Source organism: Nesoenas mayeri (genome assembly GCF_963082525.1).
Source record: "Nesoenas mayeri genome assembly, chromosome: 2".
Classification (NCBI taxonomy): domain Eukaryota; kingdom Metazoa; phylum Chordata; class Aves; order Columbiformes; family Columbidae; genus Nesoenas; species Nesoenas mayeri.
In genome coordinates, this window is record NC_137543.1 from 139,097,636 (window position 1) to 139,112,295 (window position 14,660).

Genomic DNA, 14,660 nt, shown 5'->3' on the forward strand with positions numbered 1-14,660 from the left:
ATTAGAACAAGATAAAAATGCGTATTACGGGGAGTGGCAAAGAAAAGGAAATCTTTTTTCAGCAGCGTTCAGTCAGACTGGAATTCAACACTGCAGTTTGCTGCAGTTGGATTTTTATGGCAGGATTGTGCATTAGTTGTTAGTTAGTTAAAGTTTGCAGCTACACAAGCCAACCCTGTGATAAGAGTGTGCAAACTTCCCACCTGAGGGCATAGGAAATCAAGACTAAACCTTCCTACATACAAAAGCAAGCAATGCCTCATCAGAAAGATTCTTAAACTACTAAATTTAGTGGCAGCTTTCAAATCTGATACTATACAACCTTTGAACCTGCTCTTGAGGGCAGACCACCTGTGTGAATAGTTGCAGCAGCAGTTTTCAGGGTTCCCAGAGCTGGACTCACTGTGAGTCTGACCTGAGCCACCAACACAGTCAGCTTAAAGTTCAGTTCTCAGAGCAATACCAAAGAGAAGGGAATGTCTCTGTAAATGGATATTCAGTGGAGGTGGGAGAGGAAGATCTAATAATCAGTGTGATGTCTGCTAGGGTTGCTGTCAGCTGCTTCAACATTCAAAGGCTCCTAAAATCACCATAATATACTTTTACCTCTTCTCTCTCTTTCAGTTGTCCAATCTGAGCTGTTCCTCCAGGTACTAACTGTTGTCCTCATTCCCTTGTTAAAACACATCTCCTCTTTCCACTTTCTAAACCTTCCACCCGTGCCTTTGATGCACAAAACCAGTGCCCTTTTTCATCAGTTATCACCTCCCTATTTCCTGTGCTTTGTTTCCTGTTCACATCCTCTTCATTCCCCACATAAGTTCTCTTCAGGCTATTTTCTTCATAATCTTAAACATCACCATCAAAGGACTTTTCCCACTTTCTCTGTTCAGCTTGCCTCATTCCTGGGCATGAAACTGTGTATACCTGGTGTGGGAAATTATACCAAAGACCTAGTTTTCTAGAGTACTTCTTACACTCCATCATCTTCTAATAGCTCAGAAAAAGATGTAACACTTGGTTTATTGCCTAGACAAGAAGTTATCCAGGCATCTTTTTGCCATTTAATCAGTTCTACATCTATAGGTTTACACTTCCTACCATGAACTTAATTGCATTTGTTTTGATACTGTGCCTATTGGGAATAATTCAAGGAGTGTTGCTCGAGATCAGTATTCACCTGTTATATTCTTCTAGCTCCTCCTCATTTCCAGCATTTAAATCATGTTAAAATGCACGGAAGACATAAACTGGTTTGGGATTTTTTTATTTCCTGTGAACAACATGGAGTGCTGAGCACAGGGCAAAGCATCCATATGTTAACCCCTCACTTTAGAGATGCCCATACTAATAAAGCAAACACCCCCATCTAGAAAAAGAAAATAGTTTGTGGCTCAGAAAAGCAGCTGAGAAGAATCAAGTGAAACTTGATCACACCGGGCAGCCCCAGCCACATTCAAATCTCTGATGAGTCACAAAATATTGATATCAGTTTAGAGCCTTCTGTAAGAACCGAACTGCTTTGCAATTGTTCTGCATAATAGTTTACCTCTGTGTGTCCTGTACATTTTTAAGCCTTTCATAGCAGGATCTGTGTTAACTTATGGCATTCCATAAATGATTATGTCCCCAATAACATCTGGAGATGTACATGAACAGAGAGGTAGTAGGTACAAAACTGGCAGAGCAGAGTAGCTCGTGCCCAGGTAAAAGTTGTCTCTAGGGTCTGTGCTCTTTAAATGTCCTAGAGCTTGCATGAAACTGTAAGTTTGAGGAAAAAATTTCATGGCAGAGTTGTATGTAAACAAAGCTAATATTGTTAATAGTTTGTGTTCTGTGGAATTCCACAAGTCTGGAAGTGCATAATATCACAGTTGCATCAAAAAATGTGGAAATACTATATTACATGCATGTTCTGCCTGCATGTAAGTGGAGATACAACAAATAATTGCAGAACAAAGCCAAAATATCTTTCCTTGCTCCTGCTTAGTGGATGTATTTGTTGAACTAATTTACTATAATGTTATATTCCCAGAAATTTCTATGCATTTCTCTGGGACACATTGTGGCATTTAGGTGAGTAGTTCATATACAACCTTACAGAATAAACTCTGCTGTTGAATACAGTTGTACTGGATCATCCTGGAGGTGTTTCCAGCAACAGCACTGTGCTGTGGGCTGCACCACGATTTTGAGAGAGAGAGAAGAAAATAATCACAATATACTCAATTTAAACAAAGTGCAGTTAAATATAGCGCTGGCATGTTTTAGCAAGGCGACTGTCGGCTGACAGGAGCTCTGTCCCTTACACAAACCACAGCAGGCTTTATCTCTAGGAGCAGCCCCTATGACCAGGTATACCAGTACACATTTCTCAAATTTGCTGAGACGCTACAGCAAAGCCTCAAGACGGTATTGGCAATCCAAAGGAATGAGAATCCTTCTGCAGGTTCTCCAGTCCTAGGTTAACAAGTCATCAGCATGAAAGTACAGTGAAAATTCATTCAGTAAAATGAAAAAAGATCCAGAATGAATGGTGCCTTGGGTCACTTTGACGAGGAAAAGAGGAGAAGAGAAGGAGAAAGATTTGTTTAGCATGTCCCATCTTGAATATTTGTTCTGGGTGCTAAAAGGTTGGCCAAGTGCACATTCAGCATTAGCAGATCTCAGAGAACTCTGGTGCAGAGCCAAAATTAAGCTGTGCCATTTTAAAGACAGAAAAGGTCAGGATTTTTGACATCTTACAATTTGCCTAGTTTTGAACAGATCTGCATAGTTCCCACAAATAGCATTTTCTTGACTCAAGACTTTACCACTGCCAAATTCAAAACCTATTTGAAAACCATGGAGATATGGAAACTTTTCAAACAAAAGTAATGATATTTTAATGTAGCTGAAAGCATTAGGCATCCTACAGATAAGGGAAACTCACACTATCCCTGTGATATAGTTGAACCATTTATAAAACAACACAGCAGAGATCCTCAGAGAGCAAAGTTAGCCTTCCTCTTCATAGGCATTGTATAACTTTTTTTTTTCAGAGCTGCTGTAATCCGGAAATAAAAAATTTATTATTACATCCCTGTTATATGTTATGATAGACTTGTTCATGTATAGCTGCGTGGAGCAGTGGAAAGTACAGGTTGAAGGGACATGTAAAAAGATGGATACTTGTACTGTTTAAAGCCCAGGGATGAAACTCATTTAACTCAAGAACACTTTGCTCTCAGATAGCTAATAGCAAGCAAATCAGGCAATGCAGAGGGAATTTGCAATGAAAAGGATCCCTTTCAGTCTATATTTCATGGTTCCCTTTAAGGAGGAGTACCCTCTTTTCTTTCATTTTTAAATCAATGTCTTTTACAGCAGTCATTGTGCTCCCTGTCCCCCTCCACTGCAACGACAGGATGGGTTTCAGTTCATCCCAGTGGGAGACCAGCAGCCTGGAAGCCAAGTAGTGGGATATCTTTGTAACTGCTTGACAATTCCAATCAGGACAAAAGTCCTCCAGCAGGTTAGAAGATGGATGCAACAACTATAGGGCCAAAACAAACTGCAAAACATTGGCCAAATTAAGCCCTTGGTATAATCAATTTCTTGAATCTGGTACCTGATGTCTGGCAGTTCTGTTTCAAGAGAATTCTGACCTAATTTTCAGAGATACCCATGTCTCCTGCCGATTTTTGCGGGAGTGCTAATCATTCAGCCCTCCTAAAAACCTGGCCAGTGATTAGCTGTAAATTTTCCCACAGTATAAGATGACTTCTAAAATGCTTTCTAAGGCACTTTTTTGAATTCTTTAAGATGTATCAAATCTGGAAAGGACTTTTGGGGAGATGGGGAGCTGCATGCTTGTTCGTTTAATTGCTGTGTTAACTGGAAAAATTGAACAGAAAACCAAAACAGTATACTATTCCTGAAGTCTCTAGCTCTTTCTGTACACATATCAAGTACTTTTTTTTTTGGGGGGTGGAAACACCAGACTCAAAACTTAATTTTTCCTCAAGCAACTGCCCGTTCTCTGTTTTTCATGAAAATGTATTGGTATGCCCTGAGCTAGACATGCACCTGTGATTTGCTGCAGCTCTGTGCCATTACCTCATTGATATAACTAGGTCTTTAGTTGGGATTATATTTGTCAAGGAAAATACATTTATTCCTGAACTAAAAAAGCAGATTTACATCCTCTAGGCTTCAAGGCAGTTTGTTATGGTCTACTGAAGACACTGTGGAAAAAGCTGTATTTAAGCTACAGAAATATTTCAGTCCCAGTACAACTGTTATTGACAAATGAGTCACAGAAGCTGTAGAGGGATATTGGTTTGTTCATTTACTGGATCTAATGCATTACAACTAAAACATTCATCATATCTAACATACAGCGTATTGTACATTTACTAATAACTAGTAGAGTACTTTTGTGCTTTTTAAGTTCCATTTGTAACCGCACCTTAAAAATGCTAAACTTTTCAGGGCATACTGATTCAGTTCTTCCCTTGGACAAGAGTGGAGTCTCTCCTATTTCCCCAATACTTCCCCTTTATTTCTTTGTGCACTGAAGCCATCATCCAGTTAACAGAAATGAATATGGTTCCAGGAGCAGTACTAATTTGAAAACTCTAGTCCAGAGCCAGAAGAGGGAGCCTAGAGAGCAAAACATTGTTATGATTTGTTTGCCACCAACTTCAAGGTTGAGGGGTTTTTGTTGTTGTTGTTGTTGTTTTCTAATAATTGTTCCCCGGTAGATCTCCATGGTGGCATATAAATGGGAATAATAAGAATTGTCCTCCTCAAGTTTCACTGTTATGCAAAATACCATCCAACACTAGAATGCATTGACTTTTGATCATCAGATTTGGAGAAGACACACAGATACCACAGCGTGAAGCTCAGCCTTCTATTTTGGATCTCAACTGCTCCACTCACCATACTCCCACCTTCTTTTGCAGATGTTGGCAGGGAATAAAAAGAATTTCTATCTATAATCTTAATTTTCCCCAGTCTCACCTTCAAATTCTTATTGGAGTGTGTTTGTTGGGGTTTTTTTTCTCCTTCATTGTCCTTTTTCTTATTTTGGCCACTTAAATAAATGAGGAAGGGTCCTCCCTGGTGCCACATTTGCTCAGCTGTCCCTGTCCTGTTTTATATGGGTCACAGGACTCACACTTGTAACAAGCATAGTTCTCCTGCAGTCCCTAACCACAGAGATTAATTCCCCCAGCTCCTCTAGATTCCATCAGAGCCACACACAATGGCCTGAAGCCGTATTTGCAGCTCCAGAGCCACAGACTCAGTATTATTTTGTGTGATAGAAGCCAATGATCCCTCTTAAGAAACAAATATCTTTAGACTAGATGTGAAGTTCAGTAAAACCAGTTTTCCCTGTGTCTTGGGACCATCAGGTCATCAATATCAATCAAGCGTGAAGAAGCATCAGAGGGAAAGAAGCAGCTGATGAAATCCATCCTGAATCCTTGATTCACAAAAGTGAGGTGTACTTTTGTAAGTCTTGGCAGAAACCAAGAACAGTGTGTTATTTTTTGTTCATTTCTTTTCATTAGCAAATGCTACACGTTGCCTGAAGAGGTCGTGGAGTTTCCATCCGCGGAGATATTCACAAGTCATCTGGACATGATCCTGGGCAGCTAGCTCTATGTGACCATGCTTGAGCAGGGGGGTTGGAACAGGTGAGCTCCAAAGGTACCTTCCAGCCTCAACCATTCTGTGATTCTGTGGATATAATAAGAATCAACTTCAGTTTGTAGATAAAATTTAAATTTACTTGAAACTGAAAGGCAATTCTTGTTATTCTCAACTTAGGTCGGTTTATGGTTTTCACTATCTTGAAAAATGTGTTCAACCTTCTCCTTTTCTTTAGTTCTAGCTTCTCTGCTTCTTAGTTGCTTTAGATATGAGATCTCAAAATGCCACAGGAACAATTCTCTGATGGTGTTTCTGACCCAACGGAAAATGTAAAACATCTAGAAATCTCTTTTTTTTCCACATTGCAGGGGGATTTCTAGATCAAAGGGGCTGAGAAGGAGTCTGGCCCAACTATAAAGCAAGACTCACCTGGAAAATAGCTTCTTTCCCAAGCTGATCACAGAATGTGATACCAACTTCAACAGTAATTCAGATGCCTGAAGAAACTGTCCACATGGTTTAATACCATTTTTTTTTTTTTTACATTTCCTAAGCTGTGTGTTTTAAATTACTACAGTGCTTTGCAATATCATCAAATTTTGTAAGGATGTCTCTCATGACCCACCATAACCCTGTAAGTTCACCAAAAAGAAAAAAGAACAAACTTGATTGAAGGAATCACATTTATGAAAATCTGGTTTCTACACAGCTGACAAAAGGCTTGAACTGTAGGGTCCTGATGTTTAAAGGCTAAATTATGCTAAACCTAATTGACATAGGTTATCGTAATTCACAGTTTTCATGGAAATAGGTATAAATCACAAGAGTTTCCCTTCTAATATTAAATGGAGTCAACTTTTGAGTTGTACTCCTTCCACCTCTTATTGCAGCCAGTGGGTCTACCTAAAATGTAGTCAGTACAGATGTTTGCCCACAGAGTGCTAGTATTCAGCTACCTTTTTTGGAACACTTTGAGGCAAAGTATTTTTTCCCATTTTCTAACATTAATCTCTCAATCTTGGACAAACCAAACAAATTCAAGAAGATCGAAGAGTCCTGGCATCCATTGCAAAAGGTAGTTAGTGGAACTAGGAGCTAAAAGCAAGCCTTTGATAAGAAACAAACCATGCTGATTTAAAAGAATGATTAATATTTCCCAGAATTTGTAATCCCTACTTCCTTGAGTCTGAAGTACTCTTTTACATTTTATAATTCTCATTCTCCCTTCTGGGGTTCATGAAAGAAGATATCTTGTATAATTATTTCCCTTTAATTAAAATCAGAAACAGCCCAGAATTGAGAGATGCCTGAAAGGGCAAGGGAACAGAACACTATGGAAAGCTGTGGGCACAGGTTCCTAGAGGCTACTCTGAATAACTTAATTTTAGGCATTTCAAAAAATCTATTTGGTTTTTGGAGTTATGATCAGGCACCATTATTTCAAGCAACTGAAAGATTTTCAGACTGAAGCCATTAGTAACTTTGTGTTTGCATTGGAATAAGGATAAGTCTCTTTTAATTTTTTGATCTTTAAAAATTCCCAGAGGTTCAATTTTCCCTTAAACTCCTAAGCACAGTCTTATTACCAATACCTCAGGTATTAGAGCTTTAGAGTCCAGCATTTGAGGGTAAGTTTCTAAAGCTGAACTGCTCAGGTTAGTTTCCCCATCTTAAATGCTACAGTTTACCCACGCCCCAAAAAAATGACCAGTCAATTTTCACCCCCCTGACTTGGAGGGCACAGAGCATATATCGTATTTTTGGGGTTGGTGCAGTTCCTTTAAGGAAAGACACATTCCCCTACAACAAAGGGGGCATTCATCTCACCTACATGTGGTGATCTCAAAGATAGGTGTTCAGTTTAGAAAGAGATAGATACTCCTAGCATGAGTCATCTTGCCTTAAAATAGATAGTGAACAGCAGTAGTATGAATAATTCTCTGGAAGTGCCCAGCCTCTGGTAACTATGGAGGGAAACAAACTAGTTTGTTTAGAGTAGCTGCCTGAATTTCAGATAGCTAGATTTTGGGAAAATGGACCTCATTGTCATATCTGACTATTGCATGCTTTTCAGAATAGCTACATAAGCAGACAACTCCTATCAGAAAAGGGTCTGCAGCTACAGGAATGACACTTTGAAGGTGCTTCTTCCTGATGAAAATAGTCTTTGCTAGTGTGGCAGGGAGCTGGTACCTTTGCAGAACCATGGCAAATTCCATGTTAACTTGTGTATCTGCTGTGCTAGAATACATCTTAGAGATCTGTTTTTACTCCTTTATATGCCAAAATGCTTACTTATTTAATAATAATATTTACTTATATAGTGTTTTCAATCCAGGGATCTTAAAACACAAATGGGGAAACTGAGGTTTAATGAAAATAAGTTCACACTTTTTCCTCAATTTCAGTTATTTTTATGCACTCCCCACACCTATTTTGATTAATTAGGACTGCCATATATTTCTGAGGCAACAAGAAAGGTCTAGCCTTTGACTTCAGTGGACTCCAACAGACCTGTTTACCTCGTGGGACCTTGACTATCCAGATCCATTTTTTTCTCATATGTTTACTCATGGATTCAGCTCTGGCAGTTACAGGCTTTTAAACAGTACGATACAGATCTCCAGTGATGATGTTTCCAATTGGAAGATAGATAGTAATTAGCTTCTATATTCTGAGTGCCTGAACTGGCATGGATATACTGTGGGTGTCTTTTTTAGGCTTCTTCAGCTGCCAAGCCAAATGTTGAATTCACGGTAACTTTGTTCATTTACTTTAAAATTATAATTTTACAGACATATTGCAATGTGTAAACTTAGCAACAACTCACATGAACTCCATCTTTTTCCAGAATAATGTAGATTTCCCTTTCTGCTAAAAGACTGAACAACTAAATAAAAATCAGTTTCCAAATAGCCAAAGTCCAGTGCACGGGAAGACAGAGGCACTTCACATCAATAATGAAACTTTGCAGTTTCATTTTAAGTTTGTACATTGGTTATTACCCTGCAATAAAAGGCAGTTATATGATTAATCTGATGTGTGTGACACAGACAGCTTACTTTGCTGAGTCAAATTTCTTGTGTAGCTGATAAGCGATAACCACAGTTACTGGTTTCGTTCCTATGTTTTTCTGTGCTGAATCATTAAGAGTTGATATAACACCGCTGAACAACGAGTCTGTTGCCGCAGTCTTAAATTTGTTCTTTTGGATGATGAGCACCAAAAGTTTCATTGATGGATAAGTGAAATTAGTCCATAATCTTTACCCTCAGACCTCTTTCTTTTGCTGCATGAATAAGTCCCCAACCCATTATGGAGATATAAAACATGACTTTGGAAGCAGGAGCCTCAAGTTAGACATCTAAATAATAGACCTGGTTTTTTAAATCTTTAGAGTCCTTGAAAGCCTCTGAGTTCCCAGCAGCTCCCCTGGAAGCTCTTGCAAGCTGCTGGATGGACTTTTGAAAACCAGGCATCCCATTTGCATGCTTTTCTCCCTCAAACTTTAAATAGTTTTTTTAGAGGAGCTGTCACATCCGATACAAAAAGCTGTCGCTTTTGATGCATCCCAGTGTCTGTAGATTTGCAGCTAGCCCTGTGCCTTCTTCCCTTGTTACAGTGGTTCCTACTTTTTTTTTTTTTTTAAAAAAAAAAAAAAAAAAGAGAAACATTTAAAAAATCATAACTATAAATGTAAATTGTCCCATTAATTAACTGGGCACTGAGCTTCTTTCGGAGGCGCAAGAGCCTTAAACTTTCTTTGCTTTCAGTGAATAGGAGTTCAGCTCCTCCTTGCAGTCCCCTGAGCACAATTTTGTGGCAGCCTGAACCCAAACTCTTCAAGAATGATTCCTTTTACTCTAGTGCATCAATGCTGGTTGCTATGTAAGGTGAAAGAGGCTTTGACACACAAAAGTACTCTTTCCCTTTCTCTCCATCACTCAGAAAGCAGCTCTGCTTATCACTATACTGTAGTTTCTGATACTTAGGGATAATTTGTGTTTTGGGGGATGGGAATATGCCTCATGTCTTGGAAAGCATGTATATATGCTAGAGAAATGCTAAAACAGTAGCAAGGGATCACTAAGACAATAAGGAAGGAAGGCATGGCTGTTTCAATAAATACTTTGATTCAAGGAGCTGAGTGTACAGCAAAATGGGAAAAAGGGGGGCACAAGGGGAAGAAGGGTGCAGGAAAATGTCTGTGCTCCCACTGCTTGCTTTGCCTGTGCCAGAAGACGGGGACAACCACTGGCAGGAAGGGGTGCGATGGCTGGTAGCCATGCTGGGCAAGCTGGTCCCCAAGCCCTGCAAGTCTTTCCCTTCCATCCCACAGCAGCAGCTGGATCCAGCTCAGCTCTGCAGGCTCCTGTCCCAGCCCGTCCCTCAGCCCTGCTGCTCACAGACCAAGGTGGCAAAATTCAGCTTTTCCTCCGCTGTCTCTGCCTTGCACTAGTCTTTCTTTACTCCATTTTCCTATCCATTAATTTCATGCATTATCTTTACTGAGTTTTGCAGGGCTTCACAGTGTCTTTACAGAGTACATTGAGGTTACATATGAATGATCATTGCCTGGCCCTCAAAACTCACTGCATGTCTACCTAAAACCCCAAATTAATAGTTTTCAGGTGTTTCCCAGTTTTCTCTAATTCAGGGGTCTATCTCAATTTTTTTTTTAAAACTGCAGGAGAACATTGATCTCCTACTGTTTTCTCCAGTGAAGTATGGCCAAAAGAAGAGGCCAGAGGATGCATTCTTTGGTGATGCAAAGCACAGTAAGAAAAACACCTGTCATGCAATCCAAACTTTTCATACTGTTTTTAGAACAGCAAAGAAAAAAATAAAATCACATTTTCCTAAGGAGACCGAAGCTGATAGAAGGAACCTTGACAGAAGCAGTATTTTCTGTGATGCCACATTACTATTTTTCCTTTAGGCATTGTTTCAAGAGAAAAGGCAGACCTATGTAGTGTATTTGTATTTTAGTCACCGTGTGTTCATGCAATAAAAAAGTGAAAACTGCAATAAGATTCTTATCTTGCAATAAAATCCTTTGGATAATTAGTCTCTAAAACACAGTGGTTTAAGTATTAAAAAGTACTCTAACTAAACAATAAATGTGAGAACACATTTAGTTTTTAACTGCAACAATCTGGTTTTCTCTGAATGGCAGGTGTTACGGCAAAGCTGTTACTCGTAACCGTTAAGAGCTTTCAAGGACTGTGGAAACAATATGTAAACGTATACTTGGAAAGAAACCGGTCGAACTTCTGACTTCAGATAGACTTATGAGAAGCCTATTGTTCTTCGCAGTTTTTTAAAATTACAGTCTTACTGGCTTTTGTACTACATTACTCTTGGACATTCTGGAAATAGCTGTATCCTCAAATGCAGAAACATGAGTTACTGAATTGGGTGGACTTCAGTTCAGGCAGTAGGAGAGTGGGAGTTTTGGGGACTGTGATCATAAATCTGCACATCCAAATTCCTCGCAAGTTACATTTTGATGCATTAGTCTTTCCTGGAATCGAGCTGTATATAGGAATAAACTGAAACATTCAGACACAGAATTAGTATGGAGAGGTTCACTTCTGAACTGTGCCAAAGGAGAGATCTGGTCGATGTTTTCAGTTGTGACATAAAAACAGATCAGGGAAGTTTAACCAGTGAAGCAGAGAGACTTAGAAAGAGTCCAGTAAGAGCTTCTCTTACACCAATAATGGACAGGCTCAATGAAGCCGGCTGTATACACCTATCTCCTTTACTGGTTTCTGTTCTTCCTTCTGGTTTGTTTTGTTGCTGTTGTTTTTTTGTTTGTTGGTTGGGTTTTTTGGGGGGGTTGGTTTTATTTTTTTATTTGGTTGGGGGGGGTTGTTTGTTGTTTTTTTTTGGTGTTGTTTTTACACGAGTACTTAGAAAATACATTTAGTAAATTTTGAACATGGCAAAGATTTTAAGAAATAAAAAAGTAATAAAATAGCTATGTTAGTCAGCTGTTAGAAATCTCAGAAGTACATCTAAGCTGATCTGCAGCGAGGAACTGCAGTAAGTCCCTGGTTCTGTTTCTCCATCCTGGCGGGAAGGTGCCGCAGGTCCCGTCCAGCCCAGAAATCTGGGTTTACTTTCTGTGGAAAGCAGGGCATAGACAATGGGGAAAGGAGGAGGAAGAGGGAGTTGTACACACCCTGGTCTTGCCCTGACATGGAGTACTGCAGCACTCCCAGGTCTCACAGCTTAGAAGGAACTCAAGTATTCAATAAAATTTTGTTTGTAATTTTGTTATTTATTAAATCTGATTTCAACATATTTACTTTATCACAAAAAATGCAATTGTACAATTTAACTCTCAGGTAATTATTTTGCCATTTCATGTCATCTCTTTTTAATACCTGGTAAGGGTTTTGTAGCAATGTTAGATCTTGTTCAGTGCAGAATATTTGAGCTGTGTGTGTACATGCATGTGTGCCTATGTACACCCACGCTTAAAGGTGATGCAATTTCCCATTAAAGTTTGGGATATTCTTAGCTAGAAAGAGATAAATAAAGGTTTTACTTCACTGTCGTAAATAATGACAGTGCTCCCTTGTGTAGGAACCTTCACAGTCTTCACCCTGTGAAACAGGGATAAGGGAATCACATTAGCAATGGCTGGGCTGGTGCACACACTATTTCTTATTTGCTCAGCTTTAGGTACTAATAGCAGAGGCAAGGCTAGGAACCTGAACTTTAGGGGTTTAATCCCTAGTTCTAGGTATCAGACAATTTCCTTTATCTTGAAAAAGTAACAGTAGAGCAGGGAACCAATAGTACTACACTTCAACTCTTCTCCTAGGCACACAATATTAAGCTCTGTCAGAGACTGCCCTACAGACATCTTTGTTCTGACCCACTGTAGCTGTTCATATATATATATATATATATATATATGTTTCAATAGGCAGTTGCTATTATCTGGGACCTGAAATCCAATGTTTACCTCCTCTGCTTGGTGTAGAAATTAGAAGTGTGACATCCTGACCTAAATATTGGCTTTTAATAACTATTACACATTGCTTGCACCAGGCATGAAAACAATAAATTAATTTTCTAAAGCAGCTTAAGGAGAGTATCTCTTGATGAAGGCCAGACTGCATACTCAGAACTGACCATCCTATAATAGTGGTTGTACAAGTGGGGAATATTGGCAGGCATCCCTTGTACATAACCTACTGCATAATTATATTTCAGAGAAGCTTTCTGGTATGTGTGGATAGTAACCAGGTCATGTACTTATGAATCTGGAATGTTCCTAAAATGAGTTAGTACATGCTCTACATCAGTTTCACAAGCCTTCTTCATACTCTAGTATTACATTACATTTACAAACAGATTAAGCTAGATTGCAGCCTTAAGGGATACATTATTCTCATGGACAAGCAAGGGCATTTATGCAAGTAACATTGATTTATTTTAGTAGAAGTTATGCATGTAAATCTGTGTGCAATGAGATCACATTATCTTCTACAGAATACTGGCAGAAATGTTTTAACCTGAAAACATACCTGCCCACTATTTGCAAGGTCTCATTTTCTTTTAAAACAGTGGACAGCAACATTTTCTAGTTGCTGTTATCTACGTGACTCCAGCATACAATGCATTTTGTGCCTGCTGTAGAAATATTGAGGTCTACACAAATGTGTAGCATAATAAAATCAATAACAGTGACAATTTGGATTCAATAGCACTGTGTTTCTAAGCCTATGTCATGGGCAATGTTAAAGAATTGTTTACCAGAAGCCATCAGTCCCTACCCTATGGCACTATGGTGAAATGAAAGATCCACAACAGTCTCCACATCACTCGAAAAGGCTACTATTCCTTCAACATTACATGGATATAACTTCATAGAGATAAGAATAATATAGCCAATTTTGTAGGCAGTGCAATATATATAACATATAAATGTATCTCTTTAATAGAATTTCTAACTTAAATTGCACGAGTATTTTAGATGATGTGATAGGTAAGTTTATTGACATCATTTACCAAGATTTGCAGCATTGTGCTTGTCATTTATAACAGTTTACACGTAAGTGGCATCACTGAATGCCAAATACAGGTAAATTATACTGGCTGGTAGTTTGTTGTCATTACTACTAATTTGAGTGGCTCTTAAAGTTTGCCTTCCTTCTTATCCCAGCTTTCTAATCCATGGAATTGGATAAAGCAGACCAAGTTTTTCCCTTTCCAAATCATTGCTATGTATTTACCACCTAACTGGGAAGAAACGGATGGGTGCACTAATCAGACACTGTAGAGAGAGTGATCAGTATCAAACACTTGATATTAAATGCCAGAGAGCAGTTAGCTACAGAGTTTCCATATTCCCAGTGCTTTTCCATAATATATGAAAGGACTTTCTTATCCAAAATGTTATGCATTCTGTGACAGCTGTTGTTGATCCTTATACACCATTACTGTCTTTGTACTCGGGAATGGTACATAATCAGAAATGCATATGGCTGGATGAGAGATGATCTCAGAATGACCCAGTCCATCCTAGTTCTCTGGACCAGAATTAGATCATTCCCAAAAGATGTTTGCCTCTTGTGGGTGCCTGACCCTGTGCTTGAATACTTGTACTTAACTATATGCTTGTCGTCAGAAAATGTTCTTAATGCCTAAAATAGATCTGTGCTGTAAATTAAGCCAATTGTTTCTTGCTATAGGTCAATAAACAGCCTAGATCTGATAGACCCATATAAGTTAATTGATGATACAATGTAACACTGAGTTATTTCTGCATAACAAAGCATAGCTCCCTATTACAGCTGCTGAATGTCAGCCATTCCTAATCCCCTCCATCACTTGACTGATACGGTGCAATGCCACTTTGGTGCTTTGCAGCAGCAGTTTCTTACCAGCTCCCAGCAGTTTCACACTATTAATATTTTTTTCTGCAATCAAATTCTGCATAATTTCAACTTAATTTTCATTACATTTATTTTTACTCAACCACACCAGAGACTGTATGT